We start from the raw sequence: 12610 nt of genomic DNA on the forward strand, positions 1-12610 counted from the left end.
CCTCCATCCACCTCTCATCTGAAAGTCCCATTTTGGCTCCTGCCACTGCAGCTCACAGTCATTTCAGGATAAGCATCTATTCGTTATCATTCATTCCAGGTTGCTCACTCTGAGAGGGAGGACGAACAACTTTTGCATCAAGAGATAGCTTGCTGCTGGGATCACATGCCTCACAAGGCAACTTTTCTTCTGTGAAAGGAACCAGAAATTCATCTGAGGCTGCTTGACTTTGATTGCATAAGTCACCTCCACTTTAAAAACAAGCGAATATGCCTATTTAAAAGGAAACGTTTCCCAAAGACATTTATAAAGCAGCCCTTAGCTGGAATAAAGCAAGGCACTGATGCTCCAGGGCCCTAGGAAGTCTCCCTGGTCACTCTATTTGTGTTATAATAAGTCCACTCAACTATTAGAAGTTTTGCAGGCTGAGTAGCAAGATAAGTGGAGCTCCTGATTGTGTGTGGAGGTGAGCTTCAGACACATGCCAAGTACTATCTCCATGGGAATTCTGCAGACTGCACGGCAACAGCCTCTGCCTCCCACACGAGAGCCAGCCCATTCCCCCAAACGCTTCCTGTGCTGGCACAGCCACAGGGACCAGGCAGGAGAACGCTGAACAGGGCTGCAGGCTGCCCAAGCTAGGCAACACAACATGCCCTGAGAGAGTCCTGATGTGCAGAGCCTTCAAGTGCTATTGTGAAAAGAATCTGCTGGCCCCAAACATATGCTAGAAATTAATCAAAGCCAAACCCGATGCACAGAGCTGCATTAGCCAGCTTGTGCAGATTAAATATATCCCATCACACTGCAGTCTCCACAGGAAAAAGTCAGGGGACAATTTTCTTTACTCCTACACAGGCAAAGTCAGAAGGACCTGCAGTAAAAGCACCTGATTTGCTCCAGCATAAGTTAAACCAGCCTGGCATGGTCCCATAGCTTGAGCATTAGACAATATTTCAGTGTCCAGAGGTTTCTTCTGTTCATGGGAGAAGCCAAGGTGCAGAGTTGGGCAGCTGTGGAGCAGCACTGTTTGCAGCAGCTGCTGGCCCCGCTCCAACCCTGGCCATCGCAGGGTCCTGCAGGAAGGGGAGAGCTGCTTCCCTTGGCAGCAATGAGCAAGAGGCTGTGTGCCCTACCTCCCTCAGCTCCTATTGCTCCCTCACCTCCCACTGCTCCTGCCTGCTTGGTCGTCTTCTCTGCCTTGCTCTTTCTGTAACAGTGTCTCCTGCTTCGCTGGTGGCATCCAGTACATTCCCAATGTATGTGAGGAAATCCCATGATTGTTCCTCCACATTAGTCTGCATGTTGATAAAGGCCTTTATGCTCATAGAATCATAGGAGAGTTTGGGTTGGAAAGTCATCTAGTCCAACCCCCCAAAATGAGCAGGGACATTTTGCTATATGATACTGTATTTTATTGCTGCCCATCTTAGCTGAATAAAGGTGTCCTGTACAACTGCTGGCTGCAACCCCAGCAGGGATGGCTCTGGTGTAAACATGGACCAAAGGCTGAAGTCCTTGTCCAGGTACAGCCAAGGCTTTGATCCCATCAAGAATTTTGCCCAAGCATCTATCAAGAGTTCCATTGATTGTTCCCAGTGAAGCTCTGCAGGTATTTTACGTTGGGATAAACCTCAATTGAAAACACATGTAAAACTCCAGTGTTGAGACTGAGGAGAAAATTGAACTGGGAAGGGAAGTGCAAAAGAGGGCAGACAGTAATAAGTGCAGGCAGCTATTGTCATGATGAATCCCACATGCCTGCTATGAGATGGTCTTCAGGTTGTTGCCTGCTCATGCTTTTATGTAACGTTGGAGACAAGAGGACACTGAGTTTGAGGGAATCTGGACAAGGTAGGTTTTCTACTCCTAATCTACCTGGGAACATGAACAAAATTCCTTCTTCTTCAAACAATGACAAATAACATCACCCCAGTGTGATTATGGAAAACTGTATCTCACCCCATGCCAAGGCCAGACTAGCACAGTGTGCTACACAGCCTCTGGCTACTGAGCCAGACACTCCAGGATTCTGGAAAGACACATTGTGGGAAGCTCACACCCAGTCTGGAGAAATGTGTCAGACTCTGGGATGGAACTTTCATATTTAGTTTCACTATTTTCAGGACTGTTGTTGCAAGTAGATTACTTGTGCTTGTAACTGGCCACCATCCAGCAGCTCTGGGGCACTGTGAATGGGGACACAGGGGCATTGAAATGAGATTGCTAATTACAGCTGGTGGTTAATGCCATGGCCTCTTGAATTGCTCATTTTAAACAGGCACTGAGTGCAAAAATTACAGCTCTGGCTATGAAAGACCCACAAAGCCATAAGCATCTCCTGTGAGAATCACCTGTATAACTCAGAAAAGGTGATTTTAAAGTGGCACAGTCAATCCAGGAGCCTTAGAGCTCTGTATCATTCTAGAAACAGCTTCTGAGATAGATCAAGCCACTGTGCAGAAGCCTGTGTCCTTTTCAAGACCTTCCACTTGCTCTTGAGGCTCATTTAAAGAAAAAAAAAGTATGGGAAAACACCTTATGGTTGGAAAGATACATTTAAAAACAGCGTGATCAATCACATGGGTGCACACCTGGCAAGTATCAGCTTGTATACAAGTGACCTGACCGGTTCCCCTCATGCTGGTCAACACTGTCCCTGATTAATTATTTTTCCACCCTATTATTAGGTAAGGAGGACAAGTGTTTTAACCTTGGTGTAAGTGATATTTTGTTTCTCTTCTACAGCTTGATAGAGCTTGGGTCAATCTGTTTCAAGTACTGCCATCCAGGTCTGACTGTGGTGCTGGGGAACAGGGTGCTGGTGGCATGAGAGGGAGCTGTGCCCAAAAGCACATCCCAGTGGCCACCCCAAAACAGCCAGAGCTGGGACTACCCTGCAGTGTGATGGCAGCTGAGCTGCTGCAGTGACCTGTGTCATGTTAACAGTCACACTTCAGACTATGGTTGGCAGCTGTGAGGAATAAAATCACTTAATTTTACAGTGAAAGCTCCTTTGCTGTTGCTATCAGGAGCTGGGTTAGCAATGCTGCACACACATATTCATACACATACACGTACTTACCATCAATCTTCTCCTTTTTACAGTGTTACCGCACCTGTACAGATAGGAAGAACTGCACGGTACATGAATACTAGACCTCCAGGCAAGCTAACCTCAGCCTAGGAGGTGTTGACCATAGCTTGACAACTCTTTTGAGGTTAATTCCCTCCCTTATTTCTCAATAGTCCCAACGGGGTTTGTTTTATTAAAAAATTAGATGTTTTTCTTGTTAAACTGCAGATCTTGGATATAGTAACTCTGTGCTTATTTTCTTCTTTTGCCTAAAACTTTCAGCCTTCTTTCTCCCTCTCTGTTCCCTAGTGACTCATCTAGGCAGGTATTTTCTAACCATCCTGTGCAGCCTCCTAAGAGACGATGTTCTTTCCAGGTATCAGCTGAAAAGTGCAACTACTTAGAATAGAGCAGAAATGGAAAGGCAATATGTCAGTCTGCAATGAGTAATTCGGTTCTTTGCAAGGAAGGAGTTGTTTTTGTTACAAGAAAAAAAGGTTGAAAAGATCTTAAAGGCAAGATACCTTCACAGCAAGTTATATAATCCTCCATTTAATTCACTTCTCAGGTGGAATCACAAGCAGCTCTTAGTCTCCAATACTCTACAGTGGTAAGACTGTATCCTTAACTCCTGTGTCATTCTGCCTGCCCTTAACATCCCAGGTATGCTATTTTAAAGAGACAGCTTCTTCCTGGAAATAAAAAAACATTGGAAAATTTGAAATGCCAATTCCACATGGTTAAGACCACATACAGTTGTCTCCTTGAGGAACCACACAGATGAAGAGTACAACCCTCTGCTTTTAAGCATCATATCAAAAGAGGATCTCAAATGCTGTTTTCTGCTGTCCAGGTCCCTGCAAGAACACTGCTTGTTTGCTCCACCCACACCAGCAGCCAGAGGTCTCATGCAGACTTAATCTTTGGTTTGAAGGTTTTTTTTCTGTAGGATGACAGAATCCAAAGTAGTCCAATTCCAACTATTTCACAGTGCATGCTAACCTAGAACAGGAAGACTAGACCAGCCTCAAGTCCAGATTTGCTTGTCTCTGCTCAAGTAGAAATAAAAATTACCACTAACCCACGAGGTTTTCTTGCATGGGTAAATTCTGATGGTGAACAACCACCAGTGCTGAGGTCCCAGCCAAAGAGCTGAGCTCACACTTCTGATTTATGGCACATAAATCAAGATGACTTATGTGATGAAAACACTTGTATTATTTTCCTGTCCATGCAGTGCTGTCTTGCTTTTTTTATTTCTTTATTACAAAGAAAGATTGTACAGGCTCCCCAAGTAGAGAAAATTATATCCCTTATTCCCTGATGGTATTCAGAATTAAGGAGATTTTCTCATAGCTTTTAAATTACAGTGTCCAAACTCTGAATTAAGACTGTCCAAAAATGTTCCCAGTGTGGTAAAGGAAGGCTCTACAAAGGGGGTAATCCTGCCTCACCTAAGCATCTTGGTGAAATTCAACGTTTGCTCTGGAGATGCCTGACAGCTGGATCCAGTCCATGCAGTTGTGGTCTGTCTTAAATACCAGGCAACTTTCCTTCCTCATTCACCATCCTAATGAACATCACGCTTTCTGGGAAAAATTACTTCAGCTCTCTGAAGATGCAGGGGAGCCATGAAAAACTTGAATAAGGCTCTTACATTCTTCAGAGCTCTGAAGAGAGGGAAGATTTCCAGCTCCCTGACTAGCAGCTCCCTTGCTGAGATGATATTTGGCACTTTCTCCTCCTCTTTCTGATGAGAGGCAGCCAAGGAGGAACCAGGCTGCTTCTGCTCATGCATCAGAGATGTGTTCACACACACACACACACACACACATGCACACTTGCACACTCCACCACAGCTTCCCTTCCCCCAGCTCCTCCTGGCGCCTTCCCCGTATGTGGCAAGTGAATAAAATGAACAACTGCTGCTGCTGCAGCCAAAATAAGGCAAGAGCATGGAGAGGGAAGGAGAAGCAAGAACAGAGGCAACAAATGCATAGCAAATCTATGAAATCAGGCCACGGGAAGGGAAGGAGTGCAGCCAGCCTGATCAGGTTAGTCAGTTTGGGTCCCAGGGCAGCAGCATGCCCATGCTGGGGACTCAGCAAACAGGGCAGAGGAAGATAAAAACCTTACACTGGAATTGCACAGTCCTGAGAGGGACTTTGGTTTTGCCATGCCCAGCCGCCATCACCACAAGTCCCGTTTTTGGCCATGTTACCCCAAAGGCACCCCAGCAGTGATGCTGTCTGTGCACCTCCTTGTTGGCCAGCCCTGTGGTCGCCGCCTTCACTCCACAGCCCAGCTCTGTCAGGTGGCTGATGTCCTGCTGAGTCGAAGTGGCTTCCAGGTTTCTCATGGCTAGCACCCATCAACCTGTCCTATTCCCACCCAGCTGGAGAAACCAATTGGCTTGAATAGGACCACATGCTTCAGTGGGCCTCATGAGTACATTTCACCTGGCCATGGGCTGTGGCAGCTCTTTTGGGTCAGAAGCAATCCACCTCCATTTCTTTCACAGACAGGTCTGATCAAGAAAACACAAAAGACAAAGTTGGAAGGGACCTCAAGAGGTCTTTTGTCCAGTCATCTGTTGAAGTAGAACAGTCTAAGCCTTTAAGGTCCTTCTAATCCAAACCATTCTATGATTTTATGATTGAGAAGATCCTTGCTTAGGCAAGCAGTCCTTCTCCTGAAACTCTTGGTCTGACTGCCCATGTCAGATACTCCTCTGCTCTCAGTGTTTTCTTTAAAAGTGAGCCAGGTTCTTGGCACGTCTTTGCCACTGGCTTCCAAGCAATTCCCTAAACAAGCCCAAATCTGCTCTCCTGTCGTAGAGTCCTGAATCTGCACCTTGCCTGCCCAATCTTCCTCCAGGGCTTGCACACAATCACTTCAGGATGAGGAGGTGGCCACATGATCTTAGCTGTCAGCTCACACACCATTAATGATTTTCTTTCCTATTTTCATTGCTCACGGAGTTCAGATGCAGATGGCATTAATTTTTGGCATTTCAGTGCTAGGAGAAGGGGTGACTTTTTGGGCACTTTCCAATGCACACTTCACAAGTGGCTGTGTCATGCTTTACCTCATTCACGTAACAAACAGAGGCTAAGCAACCAGAGGTATAACACTAGCAACTCCTACAGAATGCTAAAGGTTGGGCAGGAAAATAAACCATTATTACAAGAGGTTTGAGAAAAGGTGCTTCAACGCTCCTCACCAGGGTATGTGGTGGGGCCAGGGCATGGGGGCAACAGCAGTTCTGCTCTCCCCATAGTTTAAAAGGTAAATAAAGTCCCAGTATATTTTTTTCACTGGACTTCTCTGCCCCAGGAGGAAGAAGCATTTACATTATGCTAATCTCACATTACCATGCGGCCAGTTTGGCACCTTTTCTTTTGCTACCTTGTTGTCACATCCAGTCCTCCAGGACCTCACTCTGCTGGTTTCTGCTCTCAGAGGACTCCTGCTGCTGGAAGCTGCCGAGTGTCAGTCTAAATCAGAATCCAGGGCCTGCACGGTGTCCTCTGACTTCTCTTTGAATCAGCCCAACTTATCGTTCCTCAGCCTTCTCCTTGCAAAGCAGGACACAGTGGTGACTGTCTGTACAATTGCAGTACCCTCCCATAGGGCTGCATCATCTTTGCTGCCTTTCCTGCCAGAGATCACTCTTGATGTAACTGCTTCTGCCTGCTTTTGTGCCAGAGTAATGTGGGCCATAATTAACCTATTTTCTATTATGTAACTAGGTACACCCATGAACAAGAAATAAGTTGGGTTTTATCCAGACCTCCTGCCTAAGAGCTTGGCCTCAAACTGCTCTCACAGATCTCCGGGGAGAGAGCTTTTGGGGGTGCTACGTTTCAAAAGGCAGCTCCTGTCTCTGGCTCATAAGGTGCTGCTGTTGGAGACCCAGCCCTCACTTAGAAACCAAACTCTGCAAGCCTGTGCAATCAATTGACCTAAATGTCTACTGGCGTTTGCTAAGGCAGGTGACTAAACCTGAGGGGCTGCAGCCGACAACCCTTCACCCTGGAGACTAATAGCTGGGGACAGCATGTGTGGGAGCCAGTGAGACTTCCCCGTGGACATCCACTGCAGCAGAAATTAAAAGAGAGGGAGGTGATGAGAGGTGTCAGAAAGACAGGCAGCCTTCTGCCTCAAGGGGACATGGTATCTCCTGGGAGGTTGGCATTGCCCAGGGCAAGGGGAGGTAGCTTCTTCTGAGAAACCTTTCAACTGGTGGCAAACAGGCTGGCCCCACAAACCTTAAGGTGGGGAGGTACATACCTGAGCACCAGGCACAGCCGTGTTCATTTTTCTTTTCATGCTTGTCAAACCAGCGGGTGCTTGATTTCACCATGCAAAATAGGAGTTTGGGAGCACTGACTCTCCCTCCACTGGAAGAGCTGATAGCCCAGTCAGCAAGGGGCTCTTGTTGGAACTGGGAATTCAAATCTCCTCCAAGAGGGGCTTGCACCCTGTTGGAACGGGATTGGAGAGGCACCTCTTCCCTTCTGAAAGGCATAGTACCTTCTCTTGTCTAGGTTTGGAAGGAAGGTTTTGGCACCTAACTTCAAGGAGAAGAAGGAGATAAGGACATCGAATCCTGAGTGCAAGCTCGTATCTTCCCTCAAGTCTTGATGATGGGCAGAATGCATCCCCAAGAGCTGTCTCACATGTTTCCTGCTGGCCACCTTTGGCATACTTGTTCTGTGGATCCTGCCTGGGGTGCCATCCTTCCCTGCAGGCTTCCAGGTGGTCTGTACTGCATATATTACAGAGTCCTATGAGGGCGGAGTGCCCAGCCTTGGCTGCAGCTGATGTTGGAGCTCCATGGGCTGGCACCAAGACTCTCCACAGCTTCCAAGCCAGAGGAAAGGGTCTGTTGGTACTTTCACCCAAGTGAGAACAGCCTGCCTCCAGCAATGCAAAGTAAATGCTGTTCTACTCAGCCTGCTGGAGTCTGGTCCTTATGCCCCACAACCCCCCACACAACATGTGCCCAATCAGAGGGTTGGTGCTCCAAGTTGGGCCCTGCAGAGGCAATAGCCTGGTGCAGGAGCTGCCAGCATGAAAAAAGATGAGTAGGAAAAGCAGAGAATTGCATGGAAGCCCCGTAAGTTCAGGATGTGGGACTTCAGTTTTTCCACCCAGCCCCAGACTGGGAGCAGGGTGCTAATAGCAGTAAGTGCCTCATCCACATTTCCCCTAGTCTTTTTGACAATGAGATATGAGCATCACAATTATCACCAATACTTGCTTGCTATGCTGGAGTTATGGGACTACATGTTTCCTGTGCAGGACACCATGCTCAGACCAGCTCAGATAATTTGTCAGGAAAGACACCACATCCATTTTGCAGCTGAGCCTGCACCAACACCTCTAGGCCTTGACCTGGGGTTCTGCATTGCTGCCAGGCTTGCAGGGAGCCTATTTTGTCCTCCTTCGGAGGCAGCCTTTTCAAGCCCACTGACCACGTGGGGACTGAAATGTCACCATTTTTTCTCATGCTAATCCCGATGTTTGTAGTGAATTTCAGCTGGATTATCATCAGTCCTTCTGTAGTCCCACCAGCACGGCTGAGCTCACTCCCGAGCTGAGCTCTAGTACTGCTGGGATGCAAGAAGGAACTTGTGTCCCTTGGCTCTCAGGTAGGTTTCTGGAGAGGTAGTTTTCATTCCTGTCTTTGCTGCACAACATTAGGCAAATGATCTGCAGTCAAGTTTTTCAAGCACCCAGCATTCACCAGCAAAACTTGGTCTTCAAGGCATGCAGGCCTTGCTTATGCATCATGATGGAGGGGCAGATTTTAATAGGAGATTTTAGGTAGATAGATAGACAGACAGATAGATAGATAGATAGATTTTTTACTCTCTGCTGTCTGTTTTCTCTGTGGTTAATCCTATACATAAAGATGCACATATCACGCTCAGAGTATGAAATAATGAGTCAAAAATACAAGTTTAGACTTAGTTGATTTGAATGCTACTCTCAGGCTTTCCTGAATGTAATTGTTATTTGTAAGTGTTCTCAAACACTTCAGAAAAAAAAACATTTTTATGCTGTGGGTTGTCTGCAAATGTTCATTTTGACAAGTTGCTGTCTGTTACTAGTATTGGACTCGTCACACAGTGTATCTTATGTTCCCTAACTGGATGACAAGCTTGTAAAACAGAAGAATAGCAAGTGACAGATAGTAGCATGATTTCTGGTTATTTTTTATAGTTCCTGATTTCATGGACACTGGAAGCTCTACGAATACCATGAACAAGATATTAGGAATGAGGAGTTTATTGGAAAATATGCCAGCAGTGGCAACCTTTGTAGAAATTGAAAGGCTTAATGATGAATCAGGTAGCTTCCCTTCATACAATGGCATTCAATTACCAAGATGTACGAGGAAAGGATAGGACACAGTAAGGTTTGATATGTGAAAGGGTTGTCTAAGAACACCTGGCACATCAGAGAAAATGTTTCACAGATGTTTCACTCTTATTTAAACACAGGAAAGAAAAAAGGGAAATATCCTTAGAACTCAAAACAACAACCTAGTAGCCCAGACACTAACAATCTTTTTGCCCTCTTAAGATGTTCTCCATGCCACTCTCTTTCCACTCTAATGAGATTAGCATAGTTTCAAGCTAGAACAACAATCATACAGAAGCACCTTGTTCTCAGGAACTTCTACCCAGTGTGTACACAGCAAACACCTGGTGTCCCAATCAGTTCTTGCACAGAACTGCAATAATTAACCATTTAATTCCTGGATTGCAGTTCAGTGCAATTTACTGGTCTGACAAACCTTTGCCATCCATCAATCAAACAAGCTGTTTAAATTAACTACAGGAGTTGTAGTTAATAGAATTTTAACTGATTTTTTAAAATATATCTCTGAATAAAATTCATGCTTAAAATATTAACATTTAACTAAAAGAATTGTAATTTGTTCCAAAGAGAAACTGCAATATGGAGTATGTGACTTTAGTAGCACTCTTTAACCACAAGAAATTTGGCTTGGTAGGATATTCCCCCAGAGCATCCTTTGCAGTTATTCCCCAAACTCTATTATTTTCTGCTCAAAACTTCATATTCTAACCTGTCAGAATTAAGTTGAAACATGACCTTCAAGTCAACACCTGAGTGTGTCCAAACAGAGAGATGGATGCTAAAGCTAAATGTTCATTTCAGGCTACTTTTCCTTAAAGCTCCTTGAAAAGAAAACAGGCCTCCATGCATGTGGACTATGACATCAGCACAGTGATGTGAACCTCTGGTTGGTATCAGTCGGTTCAAAAGGTATAATGTTGTGCCACAACCTATGTGGTAGTAACAGATTTGGCCTGAATCAGGGGATCAGAATAAGAACACTATTACCACAGTTGAAAGACCATGTCCATATTATCCACACTGAATAAGAAGCATTCTTCCTATCATCTATGCAACTAAGTTTCCTGGAACTCAAACTTTATGCCTTTAAGTGACTTATGGAAGATGAAGCTCAGGTAAGAATATCCACAGGTGTGAAAAAAGGTATTAAAATAAGTAAGCTTGTGGCCAAAGAGGTGAAGAGCTTTGCAGGACCTAAAACAATCTGTCTGAAGGGCAACTCAAGGCACAAGAAATGCAATGCAGATGTAGGGAAGTATCTGCAAAAAGGAAAAAAATCTACATGTTACAGAGTCCCAAACAAACCCAGTGACTCTGTGAAGGTATGTGGGCATAATGCTAGCTTTAGGCAGGGGCACATAAAGTAGCACATAAACGAAATGAGAAAGTGTGCATACAAACATGGTTCACATACCACGTCTCCCCTGCCAGCCCACCTAACATGATGGGAAGCAAGATGAAGAAAGCACCATGGGCCCAGCAACAAGGCCTCCCTCCCTCTACTTGGCAGACATCAGCAATTTAGAAAGGACTTAGGAGGCCCCAGCAAAGAGCAGGTCTCTCCTGCTTTCAGCTCAATAAACACTTTCACAGGCAGCTCTTAAAGATGAACAGCACAGGCTCAGAGAAGCGAAGGGATTCAAATTTGTATATAAAGTGTGAACATAAGTAAAAGGAAAAAAGACACTCCCCAAGGAACTATTTCAGGCTCAGTGCTATCATTTAATTCAAATCTCATTAATCACTTTGCCAACCATCCAGGTTTAAAGGCAGAATTACCCATTTTTGATGGGCAATAGTAACTGAGGGACCGCAAGCATCATGCCCTCTCTGCAAATGAAAGGCCAGAAAAGTATAAAATTTACAGTGGTTCTGGACCTCATTCCAGCAACTAGTGCTACCTTCATCTCCCCATATATTCAACAGGGAAGGACAAAGATGTTATTCCTTCCTTGCCACCATCACAGACAAGGTGGAGTCACTCATCAGCTGAGGCAGAATTCACCTAACACCAACCAGGGAGGAGCTGGGCGGGTGCTCTGTGTCAGCTGTGTCTCCTCTGCAATCAATGGAGAGAGATCAGGTACTCTCATGGATGACTCACCACCTCCTAGGAGAGGTGTCTAGAGTAGGTGGGATGACTCATTCTCAGGGTGGTCCTCTCCACAGATGTTCACAGGATCCTAGATCATAACATAAATTACATGCTCGACTTTCAGTTCTGTTTTGCATAGTTAAGGCTTTTGGAGGAATGCACAACCGTGTCTGGGACTCGATACAATTAGTTAAGGCCTTATGTATGCAGGAGGCTAGAACTCTAAATTAGTTTTCACAACTTTAGACAATTTGTCTTTCAATTACAATACATCTCAGTTCTTTTCTTCATATGGTGGCAGTATCATAAAGGTCAGTGTGAGAGTAAGGCCCAAACTCTGGCAGGTGACCAGTGTAAGCAGCAATACACTGGTCATCATGTTCTAACCAGCAGTGCAGAACATTTTATCACTAACGTGGTGAAACATATGGGACATTGAACACAGAACATTTGGACATCCTCTTCCGTGTTTGGCATCTCCCCCATGAATCCACAGCACTGTTAGTGGACACGCTGAGGAGTGGATTGTCAGAAACCACAGTCTTATTTAAGAGTTTGTTATGTAAAGACTAATACTGAATAAATTAGGATAGCTTAATAAGCAGTCATAGTGTAAGGATTTTGTTTTTCTTGTAATATTAGAACCAAGGAAAAAGGTCTTACGTTAGGTCAGATGCAGAGAGAAAACCAGTAATTATCTGGAACCAGCACCAACTCGGTATACTTGGGCACGTGTTAGGCAGACCTCTCCTCTCTGCTCGGAGACTGGCAGAACTGCCTGCACAGGACCCAGAAAACAAAAAGCAGGACTCAGAAACTTCCTTTTGTGGAAATCCAGAGATCTGCAGTTGGACATCTGGGATGCCACCTCTGCTGTCTGATTTTTTTGTGTTAACGCATGTCTGAATCAAAAGTGTAAAGTCCTCTTGAAGGCAAAAAAATAGTTTGACTTCATCATTTATGGAGTCAGGCCACAAGGACCGGATCCAAAAGCTTTTCTTTGCATCCAGATGTGCTTTTTGTTGATGTCTTCCCTAAGGGGATAA

This window comes from Neopelma chrysocephalum, unplaced genomic scaffold (genome assembly GCF_003984885.1).
Source record: "Neopelma chrysocephalum unplaced genomic scaffold, ASM398488v2 Primary Assembly neopelma1_86, whole genome shotgun sequence".
NCBI classification, from domain to species: Eukaryota; Metazoa; Chordata; class Aves; order Passeriformes; family Pipridae; genus Neopelma; species Neopelma chrysocephalum.